At 35.6% G+C, this 23,547-nt stretch overlaps 2 long non-coding RNA genes across 4 annotated transcripts; one reads left to right on the forward strand and one right to left on the reverse strand.

The window, feature by feature from the left end:
- The first annotated feature begins 435 nt into the window (after positions 1 to 435).
- Positions 436 to 10,685, forward strand: LOC136847794 (uncharacterized). 3 transcript variants are annotated; one of them, XR_010855845.1, is made up of 6 exons: positions 436 to 731; positions 5,824 to 6,745; positions 6,989 to 7,102; positions 7,764 to 7,895; positions 8,068 to 8,261; positions 10,023 to 10,685. It is a non-coding gene; the product is annotated as an uncharacterized lncRNA (long non-coding RNA). The 3 variants fall into 3 exon arrangements; XR_010855843.1 differs by having other exon boundaries at positions 460 to 731; positions 8,128 to 8,261; XR_010855844.1 differs by having other exon boundaries at positions 460 to 731; positions 6,989 to 7,098; positions 8,128 to 8,261.
- Positions 10,511 to 19,044, reverse strand: LOC136847795 (uncharacterized). The gene is made up of 3 exons (XR_010855846.1): positions 18,710 to 19,044; positions 12,515 to 12,595; positions 10,511 to 10,641 (listed from the first exon to the last, which is right to left on the reverse strand). It is a non-coding gene; the product is annotated as an uncharacterized lncRNA (long non-coding RNA).
- Positions 19,045 to 23,547: the final 4,503 nt, after the last annotated feature.

Genomic DNA, 23,547 nt, shown 5'->3' on the forward strand with positions numbered 1-23,547 from the left:
TATTATTATTGATGATAACAGTATTTAATTTCACTTGGGAAACAGGATAAAACAGCTATCTACCTAGTAGTATGCATCATTTGCAATAAAAAAAAGAAAAGTATAGTCCTCGGCTATCATCAATGATTCCGAGTTTATGCGTGTTCTTACTAAACATTTTCTCATGTTTTCCAGGTGTTATGAATGACTTATGGACGCTATTTTGGAGACTGAAGGGTAAATTGCTACTGTTAAAAAAATGACACGAGAATGAGGAAAACTGGGGAAAAAAAATTGAAAAAATATATAGTTAATGGTTACACACAATGCAGTAATTACACACACATCACTGTTTACCCATCTTGTTTACTTACTTTAAATAATGAATATCAATTAATATTTACATATGTCTTAATCTAAGTTGTACACAACCATTTTGGATAGTCAGCCATTAAACAGTTGCCATTTTTTATTTTGATTTGAAATGCGGGATTATGCGGACAGGTCTCCGCCCACACGAGGGTACAAGAAACCGGCAACTCTGCCCTGGTGTCACTTTCAGCAGTCGTCGGCTTTTGTCAAGATAGAAAGTGGCACAAGTATTCGACCAAGGTGTCATGAACGGCACATTTTTATTTAAATATGGTGTCTACGGATGCTGTGAAGGATAATTTGAGTCTGTAAGACTGTCTACAGTAAATAAAGGTGTATTTATATCCATACAGTTCCTGGAAACGACGGTTACTTAAAAAGTAAGTGATTTTAACTGTGAAGTACGGTTAAACTAGTAGTCTTTGGTGTTCTTGGCATATTTCATATTGCTTTTTCGTGGGAAATGTTTGGTTAGCCCACTGCAACGCCACTTTTGTCTAACAAGTAAGGAACTATAGTGAGAGACCTTAGGCTAATAGTCTTAGGTTAAGGTCAGAGATGGTTGGTGGTACTGGTAGGCGAGGGCCCGCCCATTTATTAAGAGGATAGACAAGTAGCGAAATAACCAAGGCATGTGAGTAAATATGGTTTCCTAAGTGAGTAGATAAACCCATGGTTTCATAAGATCAGGTTAGGTGGAACATTGGCAAGTATCCAGTGGTGTGACAGAGACTTGGAAGTCAAAGTTTAGCCAGTAAACGAAAATAAATAGTAGGCTACACCAGAAAGGTAGGATTATAGAACAGCTCCGCATGGGATATTACCTTGGAAATTGACTTTTTCTATAATATTTTGATTGCTTAGCCAATCAAGAATTTACCAGTATATTTTTGGCGGTCAAGTGTAATTAACCTCAGAACTGATATATTATTGCATGCTGGTCATCCTGGAATGCTATCACGCATGCGCTACAGGGGAACTTTTGGTAAAAAGTGGAATTTCCTTCACCGGAGGCCTCTCCTCCCCCGTGGTGGTGAATACTTGAAAAGTATTGGAACAGTGTTATAGGCTATGCATCACATATCTGAGATCTGTACATTTTACAGTTAAAATCAAAATATATTTTTAATATATTTATCACCAATGTTTTTTGAAGACAAATTGTTACTGCTTAGCTCCTTAGGACAAGCTTTTAAATCTCCATAGTTGTACAGGAAAGAGAGTACATTATTGGAAATTTGTTAAAAATAGAATACACAGTGATTTATTAAAAAAAAATAATTTTCCACCTCCCAACTTTGACTATACAACAAGCTTTCTTTTGGAATTAATTTTTTCTTATGCCATTTGCCATTAGCCAATGATTTGTGTTTGAACAAAAGCATATGAATTTTACTCCTAATTTTGTATAATCACTCTACTTTGATTGTTTAGCAATGTGCATTTGGACTACTACTCTGATTTGAATTTGTAGAATTGGAAAAATCTCAGTATCCAAAGTGCTTGGGTATGGGGAGGTGTGTCTTACTTTTTTTTCTGTAGTTTAGTTTTTGTTTAGGTTATGAAAGCAGACTCTTTTTATGTCATTATAGTTAGTAAATTTCAATTGCCTCATTTTTCAAGAGCATAATTTCTGCATTTTATTCTCATTTGGCACCCATCAAGGCACATGGTTTTTGTCGACCTTTGAGTTCCAGCACTTTTGAGTTGCAGGTCATTGCAAGATCCTATGTGGATCATTATGACTATTTGAAGACAGTAAGGGAGGACTGGTTATTGGTTGAATCAGTATCCTAAAATGAAAAAAATTTCAAAGGGTCTTTCAGAATGGAAATATAAAACCTATTGATTTTTAAGATGTAGAACTATAGCATAGAACTATAGTACCTGAAATTGGAGGTTTTGGTCAATTGTAATTAACCTCAAAACTGATATGTTATTGTATGCTGGCCCCCCTGGAATGCTATTGCGCATGTGCAGGTTATAGGGGAACTTCTGGTAAGAAGTGGAGTTTCCTTCACGGCGGGGTTGCCCCTGGCTAATTAACATGACATACTAGGTTAGGTTAGGTTTGGGTAGGTTAGGTTGGGTTAGTATAGTTCCTTTTAATAATAGTTTTCCTTAGCCAATCCCTTCTTGAACATATGGCTTCCGTATGCCTTGTGTATGCACAGAACCATTCCAGGGTGGCCATCTTAACAATAACATTCTCTCTCTCTCTCTCTCTCTCTCTCTCTCTCTCTCTCTCTCTCTCTCTCTCTCTCTCTCTCTCTCTCTCTCTCTCTCTCTCTCTGTTTTACCCCACCCAGCCTCCCATTCCCAAAGGGTCACCAATAAAGATGTGAGGTTAATAATAATTGACCACCAATAAACAACACACCACCTTCATCAGCAGACGAAAAGAGTAGGAAAACTCAATTTCTGAGGCAACAGCCTTGCGGAGTTGTTCTGTAGTTTTACCTTTATTTGATACAGTCTGGGTGGTAGCAGCCTTCCTTGATATAGGCGAGATTGGTTTCAAGATATGATCACTTGCTTTCATATAATAACCATAATATACAACAATGCTGACCACCCTACATGAACTGTACTTGAACAGGGAACTTTTGTTGTTCCCTACACCCTGAGAACTTGTACTTTGCACTTGGTTTGCAGAACATCAGCAACCACATCTTATTAAAGCCTACAGTATTTGAGGGTTTTCATCCCTTTTATTGTGATAATGTAGAATTGTCTTCCTACCACTATATGTAATTGATGTTGATGCTCATAATTTTTAAGAAGGATTTCATGCCACTTTAAAACTCCTTGCACTACTGCCCTATTTTTTTTATATCTGTACAGTATTGTTATTGTTGCATGTAAAAAGTTTTACTTTTATTTGTTACAGAGTTTTTTGTTGGATTGCATTTTAATATGCTTGTTGTGAGTTTTTTTTTTATATCACTCCATATTAGTATTACAGTACAGGTAGTTTTATCAGAACAGAATGCACTTTTAATATGTTCAGTGAGGTTTTTTTTTTTTTATTTTAATCTCATGTCAGTTCTTCCCTTTGACATTCCTTAAAACTTCATGAATGATTTTCTTGACACAGCAAGAGCTCTTTTTAACCTTCATCCAGGGTTAGGGTACTTTGACCATGCAGGATGAACTCTCAAATTGAACAGTTTACTTGTTCATGCTCAGTACAGGTAAAGTATTTTGATGAAGGTAGACGTGAATGTGGGATTTCAGTACAAAGATGAGCAATGTTTATTCCTCTACTTCCTCTTTCAAGCTTTTCATTTTATTTAGTGTGAAAGTATGGCTGGGAGGTAAACTTTTCAAGAATTCACCAAATTTGCCTATAAGATCACTGTACTGAGGCTGAGAAAACTAACGTGAGCGTTGCTGCCTTTGGGAGGGCTGAAACCGTGAACAGTTTTGGGTGTTACAATATAAATTAAAAATGGCTCTTCCATATATATTTTCTTGATTGTTGCAAATTTTTGTTGTCAACATGCCAACTTTTAGTAGCAGGTTTCCCCTAATTTTTTTTCACCATTAGTAGGAATTGATACTGAGCCTCCTAAAAATTCACAGCGGTACATATAATAATTTACTGGCCATTAAGCTGAGTGTAATGCGCATTTAATGATTAACAATGCTGGTTAGGTATAAGGACTTCAGTGGAAGGGAGCATACTACAGATGGTTGGACACCAAATCAAGAAAGAGACTGGTACTGAGAATGATAAAGAGTTCCCTTTGCCTAATATACAAAGGTTGGTTGTAGTAGGTTGTCTGAAAGGAGGAATAGAGGGAAGGAAAAGTGGGATGTGCTACTGTCACAGGAACAGGGAATGCCCATTTGAAGTACACTTGCAGTGTATCAGCATGGTTTCTTAACATGATTAAGCCCGTAAATCCAACAGTCTTTTAAAACACATGCTATAAAACCAGGAATTTTAATTAACAGAAATGCTGAAGTGAAGGTATATGGAAATTTCCAAAATTTGATTATTGTTGAGATGCTAAATATGTTGAAAACTGAGAGGATATGAATGTAACTAATAGTAATTCTAATGGCATAGCAAAGTCATGTAACACAAATTTGTCAGATTCATTTGACTGGTTCCTGATTATAAATTGGTCTAGAAATACCGGTAGCTGATGGCTGGTTATTTTTTTTTTTTATCATTTAATAGAGTCTCCTCTGTATGTGACTTGATATAATTTGTTAATTGTATAATTTGATGAATGGGTATTTTAAAGGTATAGATATATGAATATTTAAAGGTATATAGCCTATATGAATGGATATTGAAATTTGTTGTGATGCAGGTATAGCCACTGTTAATACTCCTTTTTTCTTGTCAGTATCACTTATTAAAATTGTGATTTTGTGAAACTGAAACTTCTAGTGATGCACTTATTGCCCCAATTGATATAATTTTTCCATAACAGCATCAGTTATCAAAATTGATTTTGTATTTGTTTACTAATGCACACTGAAGATAGAAATCCATATTCATAATATATAAACAGTAATCCATATACATAATATAGGCTATACATATATAGTATACACAATATGACTGTAGCATTGTAAATGTTAGTTGCTGAGTTTTAGTTTATAAGCTAGAGAAAAAAAAAAATTTTGTTAAATGTGTAGTTGAAGTTAATTTTTTTTATAAACAGATTAATGAACCTGTAGGAAAAAGAAGTTTACTAAGATTGGTCTTGTTAGTGTATGAAGTAGCAATGGTATTCTTTTCCCAAATCACCATGAATAATAACTGGATAACAGCAATGTTGGTGGTCTGAATTATCCACGTTTTAATAGTTTTCTAATTACCATACTTTGATAAAAAAAAAAAAAAAAAAAAAAGCATGTGACTTCAGGTTACTGAATGAATGCATTACCATCTTCATTTTATCTAGCTTCCCTAACCATGGTAACCCATTTGCCTGGATTTATGAATGAGTTCAGGTTTTTGCCAAGACCACACAGCATTTAAGGCAGGGTTGGACATAAAACCTGTTTTCATTGAAAGATAATTTTGTAAAATTCTTGAAATGGTAGGAATATATTGTATGTAAGTGTAGCAGAACCTTTTCCGGATTCCATATCACTTACATTTTAAAATGGAAAAGTTTTGTTTTTAAAATCCCCACAAGTATGAAGATTCATTGTCCTGTAAATTGATAAATTATGCCACCAGTGAGGAAACTGTAGTAATTTTATGGTTAACAAAGTTTTTGGTGATTTTCTGTGGACATTATTACTAAGGTCATTGCAGATACTTTTCTCTGGGTACTAAAACTAAGGTCGTTACAGAACCAATACTTAGTTTTTATTTGTTTAAACAGAAAAAAATAACATCAGAGAATGTCGAGATGGGGTTTTAGATAAGGAATTAAGTTTCTGAAATGATATAAAGCCAAGTTTCACTATGTTCCAGATGCCTAATCTAAATCTTTGTTGCAGGATGGAAGGAGAGCTACCACCAGGATGACATGAAGGTCTAGAAGGTTATTTGCTGCTGAAGTACGATTGAATTAAAGGAAGTGAAGAAGCTGGAGAAAACTGATATACAGTGCTGTACTACATATGCTTTGTCGAGGAATGTGAATCACATATTGAGTAAATCTTAGAGAACTGTTGCATACATTTAAGAAGTCTGGTTTCAGTGGGCTAGACATCCTTTATTCACAGTAATGAAGGTCATGGTCATGTGGTAACTATGGCTGTATTAAAGCAAGCTCTGACCTATGGTGCACTTAAAAGGTTTTACTTCATTCAGTTAAAGCTGTAGTAAGGAACTTTGTGTTCCAGTTTGCCATAGATGTGAACAGACTAGGATATAGAATTTGCAGTGGCAATGACCTAGTTGCCAGGAAAGATAATTCACAGACTTTATCCTACTTGTACAGTATAGAGCAAACTCCACTATTAACCACATTGAATATCACACCTTGTATGGAGTTTCATTCCAGAACTGTTTGTAAATATGGGAGTTTCTGGCTTTGTTTTAAACTCTGATTCTGGTGATTCAGAGGGGATACTTTAATTAAGGTGAAAGCTTCTAAAAAGAACAAGGAGCAATATAATGAAGGGTTTGAAAAGAGTGGCTTTTCAAGTAGAATTAGTTGGAGTTTTGAAATAGTGGATTGAAAGGAACTTGCTGTAAATTAAATAAGCTCTGGGAATGTCCACACAAAATAATGGAGAGGCAAGACAGGCTGTTTAGAAATTGATTGGTCCTATAAATCCATCACGCTAAGAAAATGAATTATTGGGAACTAAACGGAACTCCCATTACTCAAGTTTGTTGCAGAATTAGAGAGGTTGAACCCCGTGGGGCAAAAATAATACATCTGCATAGATTCTCAAATTGTAAGGACTTTGTGTAAGTACAATCTGATTCTTCTGAAGTGGTCCCTGTGTATAAATCAAAGGTTGGAAATTGGTGAAAATGACATTTTCTTCATTTATATACTCTCAGTGAATATCCTGGATATCCCTGGGTCTAATATTCAATTTTTACTTGTATTATGGTGAGTGAGCAGTTTAGTGATATGTAATGGGAATTGAGGTTTCCAGTGAAGCACCAACAAACTCAGTGATTTCATAAACACTTTTTCCTTTGCAGCATCTTATTACTTTTGTGAAGATCTCATCATTTGTCTTACCATCCTGAAGATTGAAATCCATGATGAAGTTTGTGCAAAAATTCCTGTCCTTGGTATTGATGCTACAAGTGTGAGTACGTAATTTGAATCATGAAAGTGTGTTGCTGAATTTTGTTATACTGTATAGGCTTAGAAGGATATTTCAACTTGTGTTGTCCATTTTGGGTGGTTGGTTGGCTATGTTTACTGAAAAGTTACTTTTGATATTTTTCAGGTTACAGTTTTCCTGCAAAACTAGTGTATTCTGCGTATGAAACTGCAATATTGTTTTGTTTTCACCATCACTGCATAATAGCTGATCAGTGGAATTGTTAGTGATCTTATTGTTAATTGCCACATCTGGACAAGATGTAATGTGACTAGGTTTTGCATTGTGTATCTTCCCATGGTGTCCCATTTGGTGGGATTCTCTCTCTCTCTCTCTCTCTCTCTCTCTCTCTCTCTCTCTCTCTCTCTCTCTCTCTCTCTCTCTCTCTCTCTCTCAAGAAGAATGAAGTAGGGTATTTGCGAAGATCTAGAAATGATGAAGGTAGTGTTGCTTCAAACATCCTAGTATTTAGAACTGTGAATGACTATTTTAATGCATTCTTGAAGCAACTTGGGGCATTCTTAACCACTTATGGATGTAAATATTGGCTTTTTTTTTTTTTTTTCTTTCAAACTCATTGAATGTACTCAGACATAACCCAGTTTTAGTAGCACTTAAATTGCAGTGTATTTCATAATTTCACACAGATGCAGGTGATCATGCAGTTGCTGGAGTTCTAAGACAGTTGCATGAGGCTTCTTGTGCCCAGTATCCCACTTAACAGGTTTTCTTATAAATTAATTACCTCTGCTTCAAGGAACCTTGCTGTAAACCTAAAGGTATGAAGTTATCTTTTTGTTTGTGCTTTAAATTTTGTTCCAGACCTAAGACCAAGACCTGTTTTTGTCTGTGTTGAGTAAGATCTAAACATGAGTGATCATGCTTATGAAATTATTATAAAGCTGTTAAAGTTTCACTGTGTTCAAACTTCTTTCTAAACCTGTGTTGCAGATTTGAAAGAAATTTTCCATGAAAGGACACCAAAGTTACTTGGCTGCTTGTCTGTTCCAGAATGAGGCTCTCTGTTGATGAACCCACTTTTCCACATGTTGGAGCCAGCCTCTTTTGTTATCGAAGGTGTCTGATAATGCCTAGAATCGAACAGCATAATTTATAAGAAGGGTTTGATGATAGAATTGCATAAGGTCAGTACTGTCTCCTTTTTATAACCTGTGTGTATGACTAAATGTTGTTAAGTTGAATGACATCTACCATTTTACAAACTACTGTATAATTTTTTTGACAGTTTTTTCACTGTTGTAACATTCCAGCACTGATAACCATTTCTGTCATGAAACAGTTATTAGTCAGCCTTTCAGTAAGTCTGAGTTGTTTTTCATGGTAATAAATAGTAAAGAACCCAGGACAAAAACCTTGAGGCATACACCGCATGTCTTTAGTGTCCTATTGGTGACTATTGTTTTCAGTTGCTTAGCCTGTATTCTATCCACTCCTAATTCACATGTAATACTGTGGCGTATTATTTTTGCCATTAATTGTTTATATAGCATTTTTCTAATACTTCTTAGTAATCCAGATGGTATACCTACTTTTATCTTGCGTATTTAACTTGCTACAGAAAAAGTCCACGAGGTTGGTTCAACATGATTTTCTCATGTGACTCTGGTGGAAACTGTCTAGGTCTGGGGACCTTTGTTGATTAATATAAAAATTTCTAATGTTATTTGTCTTCTAGGTTGCTCATTTCCTTAGTATATCGTGGAAACCATCCAGATATGGGGACTTGTGTTGATTTTAGATATACCATCCACATATAGGGTCTTGTGTTGATTAGTGAAAATCTAAAAGAAATTACTGATGTTTATCTTCCTGGGTTGCTCATTTCCTTGATAAATCATTAGGATACCAGGTCTCTGAGGTATCTTTGTGTACATAGATGAAGTAGTAAGAAAGATGGCTATACCTGTATCACTACTATTATATCATCTATCTTTTAAGGCTGTTTTCTCATTTGTGAAAAAAAATGCTTTTGAAGTTTCTATCCCTCTAGATGCAGACCTATTTAATCTTCCAATGTTACCTTCTACCTATTTTTTTTAAAGATTCCAATTTTTATTGATAGTTTTAAGATTAGTGTGTGTGTGTATGCATAATTTTCTTGAGCAGTATGCCTCTTCTAACCCATAAAGGTCTACTGCTCTGCATAATTTTCTTGAGCAGTATGCCTTCTAACCCATAAAGGTCTATTTAATGGATATAGGTGTCATTTTCCTCTTCTGCATGCTACTGTCTTGAATTGGCTAAGCTAAGGTTACTTTTGTGAGTGAACTGAGCAAATTGCTCAAAGTTTTTTTTATTACTAAGGCATGATTCTCTTTTACATTGAATTGGTGTATACTGTTGTCCCTGTCCAAGAATTGGTGTATACTGTTGCCCCTTTTTTTTTTGTTTGTTTTTTTGCCAGCTCTTGTTTTTCTCTTTGTAACTTTGCTTTGAGTCCCTAGTGGTAGAAGACCCAACTATCATACTGTAATTTGTTCCAATACAGAAGGAAGGTTTATATGCAAAGACTGCTTGTATTTAACTATGGGTTTTATGCAAGACTGCTTTGCCATTAACTATGCAATTACAGATATTAAAAGTTACTGTAATTGTCAAATTGCAAGCCCCCAGCTTGCAAAGTAATAATGTATATAATATCTCATTGGGCTGGCATGAATTGCACATTTCCTATTCCATTTATTTCCTATTCCATTCTAGATGTGTATACACAATGGTAATAGGAAATCAGTAATTTAAACTACAGAGATGCATTCAAAGGTTAGGAAATTGGTATAAAAATACTGTATGCATTAGGTTAATTAAAAAACTAGATGTATTTGACAAGTTTTATTAAGTATAAAAATGACATTGTTTGTCTTTTCTAATTATTCCTTATCTTGCAGGTGAGGTGGCTAACTCGGATACTCAGCCTTTTACTACTACTTTTGATATTTCTTAAGCCCTCTAATCAGTCACTTCGGCTGCTGATGATGCTGTTAGGGCTTGCAGGGCCTGACACTAAAGAAATTATACTGTTGTGACTGTCCCTCTCATTGCTGCCAATGTGCCCTGCTCTTATGCTTGGTCACTGCTGCTGATTTCACATTCACAAACTTTTTACAATTGTTTATCATCCACAAATGTTACTACAATGGCAGTTGAAAAGGCTACTTCAGCTTTAAGTATGGCCCATTACTTCTGCTGCTAGGGGTGATGCTGCATATACTAATGTTGTTGGTGTAGATGCTGATGTTGCTCACTCTACCTTGTCATCACTGCAGATTCTGCCCCGTTTTTTGTTATGCCTGTTGATGATGGTAAAGTTTGGGAGGCTGGATATGCCATACGAGTTTTAAATTGGTTTGGCATTGGCTGCTCAGTTTGATGATGATTTCTGGATGACATTGTCAAATTGCTGATTTTCAAAACTGATGCAGGGTACACCTGTTCATGACATTGCTGGCACTTACTTCACCATTCACTGTTTCTATCTATACTGATGTCGTTGCTGTTGCCACTGTCCTGTCAAACAGTATTAAATTTTTAATAAATACCCTTGTAACTGATACGTTATTCATGTACTCTCCCAATACTGAATGGTTGCTACTCTACTTTAGATTGGTAAACACATTGTAAAATTTGAAATCCAAACATGTGGAAATATTTAATCATAGAATAGCCTTTTAAATATAATGCATCCAGGTAAGCAAAACATTAGCTAGCTCTCCCCTCTCTACAGAACCAGCTGGCATGAGATTAACAACTTTTAGTTTTCTGTAAAAACCTAGTTTACAACAAAAAATAATTTAAACACCAAAATCACCATATAGAATAAGAATGCAAATTAAGTTTGAAGAGAATATATAGTTGCCAAAAGTGCAGTTTGCCAATGAAGGAATTTCTAGACAGTGAGCACATACTTCTCTAGAACTTTTAGCTACGATGGAAGATGAACCCAAAGGAGGACACTCACCAAAGCCTATGAGCAATAACAGCAGATACTTAAAGAAACATCCAACTCCATGAGCCAGATAATACAGGAATTAATTGAGCCAGATAAACAGGAGTTCTAAAATTATTTCTGATTAGTGTCAGAACCTGCCTTAGATAGCATGAGCTCCAAATTATACTTAAGGTCAGTGCCCTTTCATCCTCCCTAGCCATTTTAAATTTCAGTACTGAGCATAGTGAGGTCCTCTGGATGTGCAGCAGAATAAACACAAATTGGCTACAAGTAAATAAGCATTTTTGGGCCTGTTAATTCAGCCACCTCGCCTGCAGGGACAGGGAAAAGGAAATTAACGAAAACATTAAAAATAGAAACAGACTGCCGGCGACTAAGCAGGCATGACACAGATGTAGAAGTCAATGCCAAAGCAAGCATTGTCATGGAAACGAGGAATCACAGATACTACAGTAAGTAATACCTAGCATGAGTTGGTGGGCAAGAACAGACACCAATTAATAGTACAGTAAGCAGGTAAGGAGGGAGAAACACAAGGTGAGTACAGCTGACGCTGTGAAAGTTGCACTTCTCGAAAGCATGGGTTCATATATAAAAGCTGGTATACCCTAACAGCCAGGAGTATCTGGATGCATAAAACTTGTGTACACAAGGAAATTATAAACTATTGACTGCAGGCTGAGCAACTGTAGGTGAAATTTGGTGGTAGAAACACAAAGAATAAACTGCAGCTGAAGTGGTCAGAGGAAAAGCAAAGTAATGCAGCCTAGAAGATTAACCACATGGAACTGACCCTGAAAAGCATATTCAACTAGAGTTCGAGTTCTGAGCCTTTAAAAAAAAAAAGTGGAAATTACTGGAGAGGTTAAACGAGCAGATCTCACCAGGGGTAGTTAGGAGGCCCTTGAGCAAGGGCAATAATCACAGAGTGAGAACTCCTCCGGTGAGTAGAAAATGATGTTAGATACTGGTGAAAGTCTTCCTGCAACAGCATGGAAAGTCTTCACGTCTGTATGACAGTGTCTCATCCAAAGACGACATGGTTACGAGTCAAATCCGATAACTATTTGGCATACAATTGCCTCAAATCAAACCACTGGCAAACAACCTCCCAATCATTGCAAATCCTGTAAGCAGGTTAGTTACGTAATTGGCCCCTACGTGGAGGGCACTGCAAATGGTGATCCTCCGCCAAGAACATAATGAATGTGCTGTAAAACTAACTGTTCCAACACCATGCAGGTATGTTAAGGCATACATCACGCAGTAACTAATAAATGCCAAAAATAATGCATTTCACTTAATAAAAATAAACCTCCAAAAAAATTTAAATCACATAAGGCTAGACAGAATGGTGAATGTAAGGTAATTAATGGTGTCAGGGACAAAAGGTAGGTGGGCCTAATGTCACTCGTACTATCATCGACATACCTTGCACATATATTAGGAACAAACCATTTTGAAGTACTGTAAACTGTCTCCCTTGATAATTACATCCGTCTGTCACAAAGCCTGTAAGGAAAATAAAGGTCAATCATGGATCTTGAAGTAGGTTCTGTAGCAGATAATTTTAAGTGAAAATTAATGTTGACAATTCACTAAGACAACAAATGTAATCAAATGAATACTAACTTGTAGATTTTGGTAATGGCTCATTTGAAGCAAATAAAATTTTTATATCTGCTTCAGATTAACTTTAAATCATGGGCATTGCAAGGCAAAAATAAAGTTCATTCCAATGCAGAATGCCTCCACCAGATCAGTGCAAATTGAACATACCTGCAATAATCTCACTAGCTAATTCATTGGTACTGTTTATCCAATAACTACCAAATTAGTAACTTTGTATACTGCAACAAGAAGCAAGCACTTTGAACAAAACTCTGGAGATTAAAATATACTGTACTACTGTACAGTAAAACATTATACTGCACTATTCAAAATGATAATTTAATGTTTTTTACAGAAAATACACAGAGTTGGACAATAAAGATCCAGACATGGGCAATAACAATGTACTAGTATTTCAAACTAGATGTAGCTGTAAACTAAATGAATAAATTCATCAGTAAAAACACAATGCATCACTTTAACTGAATATCCATTGCCAAAAGGGAATAACAAATCTTAATCTTTTTGCAAGATTAAGATTTGAAATGACTACAGGTTTTACTTTGGCTTGACTGTTTCTACATTACTCTTAACCAGAAAGCAAATCAACCACTAAAGGCCATAATCTGTCCCCTTTAACATGACCAAATGACTGCTGAAGGTCAAAATTACTCAATATAAAAAATTGACTACCAAGTGAATACATGAAAGTTTTTTTTTAAATCAGACGAACCTTACTAAATGGCATCAAGTCATGAAAGTCCTCATTTAATGCTAAAACCCATAACGTGCACAGTTGTCAGTAAAAATAAAAATCTGTGTCCTTTACCTTTCTGAAATGACCTCACATCAAAGGCAAAATAAACAGATCATGCTGAAATGAAGTTACATTTAATACCACAAAAACCAGCAGTGTTACCAGGAATTAAACATTGAGACCTTTACCAAATGACCTTAGGTAATGGAATATACATGATAATGAATCAAAATTTCAATGATCACAACTATTCGAGGGAACTAATTTGGATAAAAAAAAAAAAAACCTGGCAGACAGACCCGTTATTACCTGTATGTATTTGGCCTCCAACCTCAGGGTACAAAACACCTGTAACTTGGCAAGTTGATGCAACTTTGGGTTAGGCTAGTTCTACAACCAAATATTGTTGTCTTACTATAGTCAAGATGAGCAGCATAAACATTGGCAGTGAAGTGATGGATAAGGTTATGCTGTCGAGTGATTTGTCTCCTTGGATTCTACCCTGGACACTTAGCAGATGAACCTTATTAAAAGCCAATGGCAGGGGCCATTGGTCTTAGTCTGCTACCAGTTGCACAGAGCAAGGAACAAGTTATCCATTGTATTTTGCCAATGAATGCCCTGTCAATTTTGCTTGGTAGGTTGACACCTCTTTGGGTTATGCTAGTTCCACTTCCAAAAGCTGAGTCCATACTATATCAATGAGTAGCAGAAATCATTGGCAGTGTTCATAGATAGTAAGGTCAAGCTACTGAGTACTTTAACTTCTTGGCTTGAACCCTAGACACCTGGTGGATGAATCTCGTTAAAACCAATAGGCAATGGCAAGGGTCACTGGCCTGGATTAACTACCAGTTGCACATCACAAGGAACTGGTTATACATTAGTGTAAGTGGCCAAGGAATCCCCATGATTTTTTTTTGCATTAATAGGTAAGGAAAAATTCAAAGTTAATTTATTTATATTCAAAACATTACCAATCAAACTCCGCTACCCAAAGAACCATCTTCTCACGGGGTATCAAGGTGAGCAAGTGCAAGAAAGGCAACTTCAACTAAGCAGTCATTGGCCATGTTTCTGCAATAACTAGTGTATCAAAAGCCATCCCATTTATCAACATTATAATCTGCATTGTTTTATTACCTACTATGTTTATTAGATCAAAATTCCTAACACTATTGTTAATATTTGTATCTCTTAACAATATTTGCACCTAACCCACGCCTTGAGCTTGACAACTTCCCGAATTCATCCAATGGCCAGTACCTTGATTCTTTTGTTTGGTACAACTGATAAAATTCAGAAAGAACGACCTGAGTTAATTTAAACTTTCACACCCTCTCATGATTACCATATCTAACAATAAAAGCAGGTTAGCACACAACTGTCATTAATGACCAATATCCCTACATATCCCAAAAGTAACTGTAATCATCTTGAAGGGTCTTTCAAATTTCAGACTCCAATTTTAAAAAGGAAGTGCAACCTAAATCCATTTCCTTGAGTAAATCCTTTCTCCTTAAAATCAGGGATAGTCTGCACATACTAGTTTTGTCACCATATCATCCTCCTTTATATAATCATGACAAATCATTTGTATTTTAATGTTCCCCATCCACATTTGTTAAAGAAAATTCTTCTATTTCATTACAGTAACCCATCTGCTAAAAGATTTACTTATGCTGGTGAAATTAACATGGCCCTTAAAGGAAGCACTAATGCAATTTTTTCTTTATGATAATGTGAATAATTTACACAGTTATGATGTTATACAAAACAACTTTGATATTAAAGCTTTGGATCTTGGAAGCACTCCACCCTTCATTAGAGGGTCTAAATGTGTTATGTTCTATTTCACAGTCTGAAGTGCCTTCTTGTACCTTTTTGTGGTGGCTATGTTATGCTAATCCCTTGCCCTGTTTGTTGTAATGTGGTGGTGGTCCTATCACTGGGGAAGTACCTTGTGTCACAGGATTACCAACACTTTACTTCTATTTTTGTAGATTAGCCTCCCTAATGGTTACCTTCTGTAAGCTGATTGAGTCTGGCTTGGCAAAGGATTGTTTTCATTTATAGTGGGGATGCTGTTGATAAAAACTCCTTCAATGACTTTTTAGTTCACTGTACTGCTCTTGTGTATTAATCTTTCACCTGCCCAATACAGTCAACGACTTTCACTCCACCAATGTATGGCTACCACATAATATTCACTTCAGTATGAATGACAGCTCCCTTGTGCTCATATCTATCTCAGAATTTATTGAAATCTTGTAGGGTATTACATATGCTCTTGATTTTTACTTTGGGAGGTCAACAGTTTTGTATTTTGTTCTTTCATAAGCTGTTCTGAATGGTAACATAGCAGTATTTACAAATACTTGTGGGATAGGGAATAAAATTTTACCTAGTTCAATTAACAAATGTCAATTTTTGAGGTTGAAGCTATGAAAATAAACTGCACTTGTATTCCTTTACACAACAGTTCACTTTATTTGTACATCCACTTCAAGACTGCAAAATTTAGGTTTAATGTCACTGGTTGCCACAGGTTTGTGGGGAACTTTTGAAGCTGTGTGGGCAACTCTCTTCACTAAAAAGTATATATATGTATATATATGTGTATATATATATATATATATATATATATATATATATATATATATATATATATATATATATATATATATATATATATATATATATATATATATATATATATTAAAGTATTAAAAATAATGGTTGTAAGTATATATTAATATTAAAATAATGGCTGTAAGTATATATATTAAAGTATATATTATTAAAATAATGGTTGTAAAATGGAGACTTTTTAAATTTACATTTTACAAGTTGCCCATAATAGTGTTTAACATGAAATTTTAAGCTTCCCAATGGTTTTTCCATTTGGTTTTAATAAAATTTACATTCAATCTCATTAGAAACAGTTTACCCACAACGAATCCCCCTCTAAGTTAACAATACTGGGGGGTTTGGGTGGGGAGAACAGATTTGAATAAAATACTGGATGCATCCTAACCTAACCTAGGGTTACGCTAGAGGACAGCTTCACCCTCGTGTAAACCGCCACCTTACCTAGCATACCCGACTCGAGTGCTCAGTTTTACCTGGTTAGGAGAATGGGATGAAACCCAGCCCAACCTAAACGTCAACTAAGATGCCACAAATATAACGTAGAGATATACAAGGAAACATTCCTTTTCAACATAAAATTATATAACATTACTTAGAAAGTTAGAATAGTAATGGCCAACCCAAACCTCACCAAAAATGCCATAAATGTAGCTAGTGATATACGTGGATACGTGCCTTTTCAGCATCACAAAATTATATAACGTTACTCATAACAGTACTAGCCACAGTTCCAAGTGGAAATCAATTGAAGTAACTAAGGGTACCGTATTTCCAACTATATTACTGCCAATATTATTGGAAAACCCACAAACCTATGAGGATTTTAATTATCAGCACTGCAACATTTCACTGGACCTGTTAAAACAATTTTGTATGTAGTAACCTAAATTAGTCCGTTGTCCTCTAATTAATCTAAATTGGGAAAACAAAAATTTACCTGCTGTCGACAAAACGTTCACGGAATCTTTGTTATTTTCATAACAATAAGGTGATCGTCTCGGCTGGAATAAAACAACCTTGACAACCGACACAAGAACTTTAGTTTCTTGGTTTGGGGAATAAAAACGTCCTGAAAATACCCAAAGCGACAAATTCAAGACTTTCTACGACAGCAACATCACATAAAGCCACTGTCCAGATATCTTGACCGTGGAGAAAGCCATAGATGTCATGGTCAAAAGACAAGAACGTTCGACAGAACATTACGCAGAAAATAGAGGGCTGCGTTAGATAAACTACAACTGTAAAATATTCCATTATAAATACATGTAATAGTATGTAAATATTATGAAAACAGATATAATTTCTGCATCCTATATGTATTCCGGCTAACAAATTTGTGACTGATATCACATTGCAGACAAGTTGTTGAATTCACACAGTTGGGGATACCCGATACGGTCAATTCTGTAATTAAGTATGCGATGCTTGTAACATACCTAAATGTTAACAGGAAAGCCAACAGTGGTTTGTAACCTTAAAAATAATAACTGGGAAATATTAATTTAGTTCTCGCCGCACGAAATACCAATTCAACGTGCTGCCTTATGAAATATTAATAATGGAGACGTACGCGCCTTTTCTGCAAGTCATTCCCTTCCCAAATATCATACAGTAAGTCACAATATATTAAAGGAATCAACCACGTTCCGTTATTTTGCTCAAGGTGCTCAAAATCATGAACAACTTTTTTTCCTGATGCAGTGACGAGGAAGTGGAGGTTGTACTTAAAGACTTAATTGCTGACGAGGCGGGTGACAATGGGCGATTTCATTTACACCAGAAAAACCGAGATAGTACAATATTTATATTTTATCATCCGCACCTTAGCTATTCATTCTAAAATACTCCCAGATTATCTGATTTTCCCAACAAGTTTCTGAATATCTAATCAAATTCCTTAAGTGAAAGGTTGTCCGTCAAGATTTCAGCTTCATTATCTCCCGCACATCTTTAAAAGCCAATCTGGGCAAAGATATTAAGGCATATAGTAGTAGTTATCCTTATACAAATTTGTAGGTACTAAGATGCATAGTTTATCACGTTTGTTTACTTTAAGGAATTTGGGTAAATCGGAACTTCCCAGACTAATATCGTGCACGAATCACTCAATTACCCAATTGTTGAGGAAGTTTTGGAAAATAGGCCTATTCAGCATACAATAGCCACATGCACTAACGCCCGAAAAGGCAGAATTATTTTAATAGTACGCCTTGGTCAATTATGAAGAGTAAAATTTAAATGGTGGCAGGTGTCATTGCAATTTCAATTATCTTACACAACGGACTAGTAAATTTAATCGAAATATGGCCGAATTACATTACATGGGTAAAAGCATCTATTAGGTATCATATTACGACGTAACAACTTTCATCCTCAAAGCCAGAGTACAAAACACCAATGAATTTACCATTATAAAAATAGTTCCAATTAATGGAATAAGGGCTGCTGATCATACCAACACCACGTATGCAGAGAAAAACAAACTTGATGGAAACTGGTTAAGTAGGATAACCGTGGTAATATACAGATTTCCATGCCAAGTACACTTTTGTAAACATGAATCCAAAAATTATGAGTTATTCCTTTCGGTGCCATGTTCCTACCTTCCATTCAACATGTTGCTTCGAAAGTTGGCTTGAACGTAACTCAAAATAAAAATGTTCTTCCCTTATCTTTAGTGAAGTATGTTGAACTGGAAGACTTGTCCACGATGTCCTTTATCTTTAGTGAAGTATGTTGAACTGGAAGACTTGTCCACGATGTCCTTTATCTTTAGTGAAGTATGTTGAGCTGGAAGACTCGTTCACGATTTTCAGTAGATTACTCCACTATCTAATGGAAGGACTGATGCTTCGCCAAAAATATTAGGGAGCACGACTTCTAACTCCAGCTCTTCACACTCACAAAGCGTTCTGACTTCTGTCCTCACTTGCTGAAGTTACCTGGTAGGAAAAATGGGAAGAATAGTCAACACTTAAACACGTAACAAGAAGCCGGAATGGTAACTACCATTCAAAGGGAAAAATATTAGAAATAAAAGGAATTTCTGATGTGAACTTGCACACTGAATCACGAATGCCACAATATATATCAAAAGTAAAAGAGGTACAAAAAATTAACATCTTTGCCATGCTAGATTTCCAGCACTGAATACAAAAGCCAGTAATGGCGTTACTGCTTCTTTCGCGACAGCTGTTTTTCCCATCAGTACTTTCAGAAGTTCCTTTTATGGGTCTTGCACAATAAACATCTCATAACTTCCCTTACTTGTATTATCTGTGCAACACGAATGTGTCGCCCTCGACCTCACTAAACTTCCCAACCTTCCTGGAAAGGCAGGACCATTAACCGTTGGTTGCAATGACTTCCTCGAAACAGTTAGGTCTTGAAAGGCCACCTAGTTGACTATTTTACTGATGAGGTACGTTATCTTACTGCACAACACAAACGTGCTTCTCAGTATTTCCGTGTAGAGCATCACAGTGCAGTGTTATGAATTACGACACAATTTTACCAGGAATAGACTTTAATGAGGCTTAAAATGGGTTCCGAGAGAGAGAGAGAGAGAGAGAGAGAGAGAGAGAGAGAGAGAGAGAGAGAGAGAGAGAATTACATTAAGAAAAGCTTATTATATATGCAAGATCTTCAGGTATATCTGCATGTGATGCAGACAAAATAAGCATTAACCTGAATGCATGTCATGATTTAAAAATAGTACTTCTATATTTGGTTCTAGTTAGAGCAACATTCACTGACACGTCACATTCCCGTTGTCCTATTGAGAGGCGAAGGTAAGCCTGAATAGATTGATATATATGTGTGTGTGTGTATATATATATATATATATATATATATATACATATATATATATATATATTTATATATATATATATATATATATATATATATATTTATATATACATACATATATACATATATAATATATATATATATATATATATATATATATATATATATATATATATATATATATATATATATTATATTATATATATATATATATTATATTTTTTTTTTTCGTTCCTATCTGGTAAAATAGTAACCAGTAGATTCTATGGATATATTTCAGGCCAAAAACCAATAAACGTTTAAACACCACGAAACAAGGGTGATAGGTCTATGCCAGCTATAGTAAAAGGTATCTGAGTTTCATAGATAGCGTGCGCATGAGCAAAAGAGGCTCATGCCCTTTTTTTGTAGTCAAGCTGTTAAGGTAAATATGTAAATATAGTATATACATACACATATGTGTATATATGCATGTATATTACACGGATTTCTAGTCACCTCGGTTACTTACTAGTATTCAGAGCAGGTTTAAACCTAACGAATAAATACGTGGTGCACACTCTCACACACACGCTTAAATTCCTCGAGAAAAGCACTTGGTACTGAAGTGAAAGTTGCGCACTGAGAAAATCTCGTCTCTCTTGCATCTCCTCCTCCCCCTCTCTCGCTGTAAAGAAGATATCGCAGGAATACTCCCATGGGGAATTTTCCTTTTCACTGGCATTTACGTAAATCCTTACATGAGAGAGGAAACGAGTGCTGTTTTCATGGGCGACTAGTCGTCAAAGAGACTTCCTAGGAAATGTTTGAAATCGGAGAGTCCTTTTTATTGCAATGAAATGCTTTTGCGCACAATAACACACACACACACACACACACACACACACACACACACACACACACACATATATATATATATATATATATATATATATATATAATATATATATCTGAATTTTGCGAGAGAGATAGAGAGAGAGAGAGGGGGGGCTGGAGCGTCTCAGGGTCTTTATCCGTAAATGAATCACTTTATCCGTAATAAGCGCTCGCGCGCGCGCGCACACACATATATATAATGTGTGTGCATGTGTTTATTACGGATATAATGAAAAAGAAAGTATGTGGTGTTCCACAAGATAATAAAAAGTAAGAGATAAAACGCTGCCTCCGCCATACTAAGAAGCTTTTTACGGCACACTTAAGGTTGAATAAAGTTCACACCGTATGCGACATAGACTTGATGTGCGTGGTTCATTCTTTGGCTTGTTTCCCAAATATTTTGCCTAGAGTATTCCGTCACATTATGCATATACTCTTTACCAGACATAAGTGAAATGACTTGCTTAGACCTGAAAACAAAGGCTGATTTTGTTGAGTTCCGGATAAAGACGCTTAGGTGCTACCGCTCCGATCTCTCTCTCTCTCTCGTTGCATATTCCAGAGACAGCAGTATTTAAGAGGTAAGAAAACTTAATTGGGATGCAAATATTTTGGCTGTCAACACAGAAGGGCCCCAGAGTAAACCACTTACATACTTACAGTACAATTTAAATTTCATAAGTTGAATTGGGAGAAAATTGCGCAGAACTGTTTACCACCATATGGTGACTTTTGGCCTTCATGTGTTGTAAGTCAATGGTATGAACAGAAGGTAAATGGATTGGAAAATGGTGAATTTTTTTTTAATCATGCCCCTCTTGCCCCCTCTCTCTCTCTCTCTCTCTCTCTCTCTCTTTCTCTCTTTCTCTCACCTCCAGGCACAGGATCTAATATCTAGCAGTTACCCAAGAACATATTAATTGAGAGAACAAAGAGCATATGATCAAAATGACTCGGTCTCATTCGCCAAAGTTGATTCCATGGGATATGCCCTTAAATTCATTAGATCTCAAATATGTAAAGCTCCCAAAATAAAGATAAAGATAAACTCAACCTTTAAGGAATGAGAAATATTCCATCATGTGACTCAAGAGATTCCCGAAGCAATCCATCACAGTGAAAGACAGAACTGTGCCAAAGGCTTAGAGGGCTCAGATCGCTCCTCCTGTAATTTCATACCTTCGCGCAATGAGGCCAGTGATATTTCCTAATTTTTCTTCTGCCTGTCTTTCCTTGCCAGACTGCTCTTTTAACTCTGCTGCATGGCGGAAGATACTGATTTTATGAACTAATGTACGCCTGCTGAGGACACTAATAATAATAATAATAATAATAATAATAATAATAATAATACTAATATTAATAATAATAATAACAATAATAATAATTATTTTATTATTATTATTATTATTGTTGTTAACAGAAATTACTTTAGTAAAGGAACTAAGCCACTTTACTTAAATCAGTTATAGCTCATATGTATAATGTGACGGAATCCTCAAAGCAAAACCTCTGGGAAACAGGCAAAAGCAAGAACCACAAACATCATCAAAAAGTTTAAGTTGCATATGGTGGAAACTCTACTCAGGGTGCCTGAAAAAAAGGCTCTTAGTATGAAGGAGTCAGGGTGGTACTTGTCACGTTCTGTTAGAAGAAAAAGAAATAAAAAAAAACTTTCAGTAACAAAGCTATACGTACGCCAGTCCTTCATTAGATTTGTAAGAGATAAGGTTCTGGAGGCGTGACAAAATCCTGCATCGTTGTCTCATATCTAGTAATTACAATATTTCCCATATGTTTCTCAAAAAAAAGAATATCCCCATAAGTTTATCAAATAACGTAGAATATTATATATATATATATATATATATATATATATATATATATATATATATATATATATATATATATATATATATATATGATGACATGAAGGGAGTCATCAAAGATAAATTCTTTATGACCTAAGGGAATATAAAATGATACCGGATAAAGTAAAATGATTTTGTCATTGTTTGACTTCTTGTAGTCTTCGTTCTTGATGTTCAATTCTTATTTGTTTGAACCTGATGGTCTGGCCAACGGTATCAGTAAGGGTTTTGTAGACCAGACCCTTTACTTTAAGCACTCTAAATGCTATAAATCGCGAATTCCTGGCGGATAAATTGTTGGTTGAATTAACAGAACGTACATAAGCTTTGTGTCGCTCTTTTCGTGACCTGATAGTCACCTTTTACCAAAATAACGGAGAACGGGACATGATATTTCTCCAAGGAATTATGAGCTATTATAGTTCTTGCACGAAAAACTATGAAAAAAAAGTAAAAAGAATCTATTTTAGGATTTAAGTGAGGTAAAATCTATCCTGAAAGCGGTAGTTTTGAATGTATAGACAAAACATTGCTGTGTATTGCTCTTCTTCTCAAGGGCTTCTTTTGGCTGAGACTGACTAAGGAGAAAGTATTATACCTTCTTCGGATATTTTATTGAAGTAAATCACGAACCACTTTCCCAAATTTATCGTCTAGTTTTACGTTCCATTTCCTTTAATCTTCGGTTAATATTTCATTCCATTGGTTCCCCTCCTAGAACCCCACGCCCCGACCTTCTACCACTTTTTGCGGTTGAATGGTTTCCCAATTGCCGGTCAGATTAAAGGAAGAGGTTGTAATATTTTATTCTTAACAGTCTAGGATCTTTTCAGAACTGGCAAACGATCAGTGAGGCTTGTTTCCCGGTAGGCGATCCTGAA

The sequence above is a fragment of the Macrobrachium rosenbergii genome, chromosome 17 (assembly GCF_040412425.1).
Source record: "Macrobrachium rosenbergii isolate ZJJX-2024 chromosome 17, ASM4041242v1, whole genome shotgun sequence".
NCBI classification, from domain to species: domain Eukaryota; kingdom Metazoa; phylum Arthropoda; class Malacostraca; order Decapoda; family Palaemonidae; genus Macrobrachium; species Macrobrachium rosenbergii.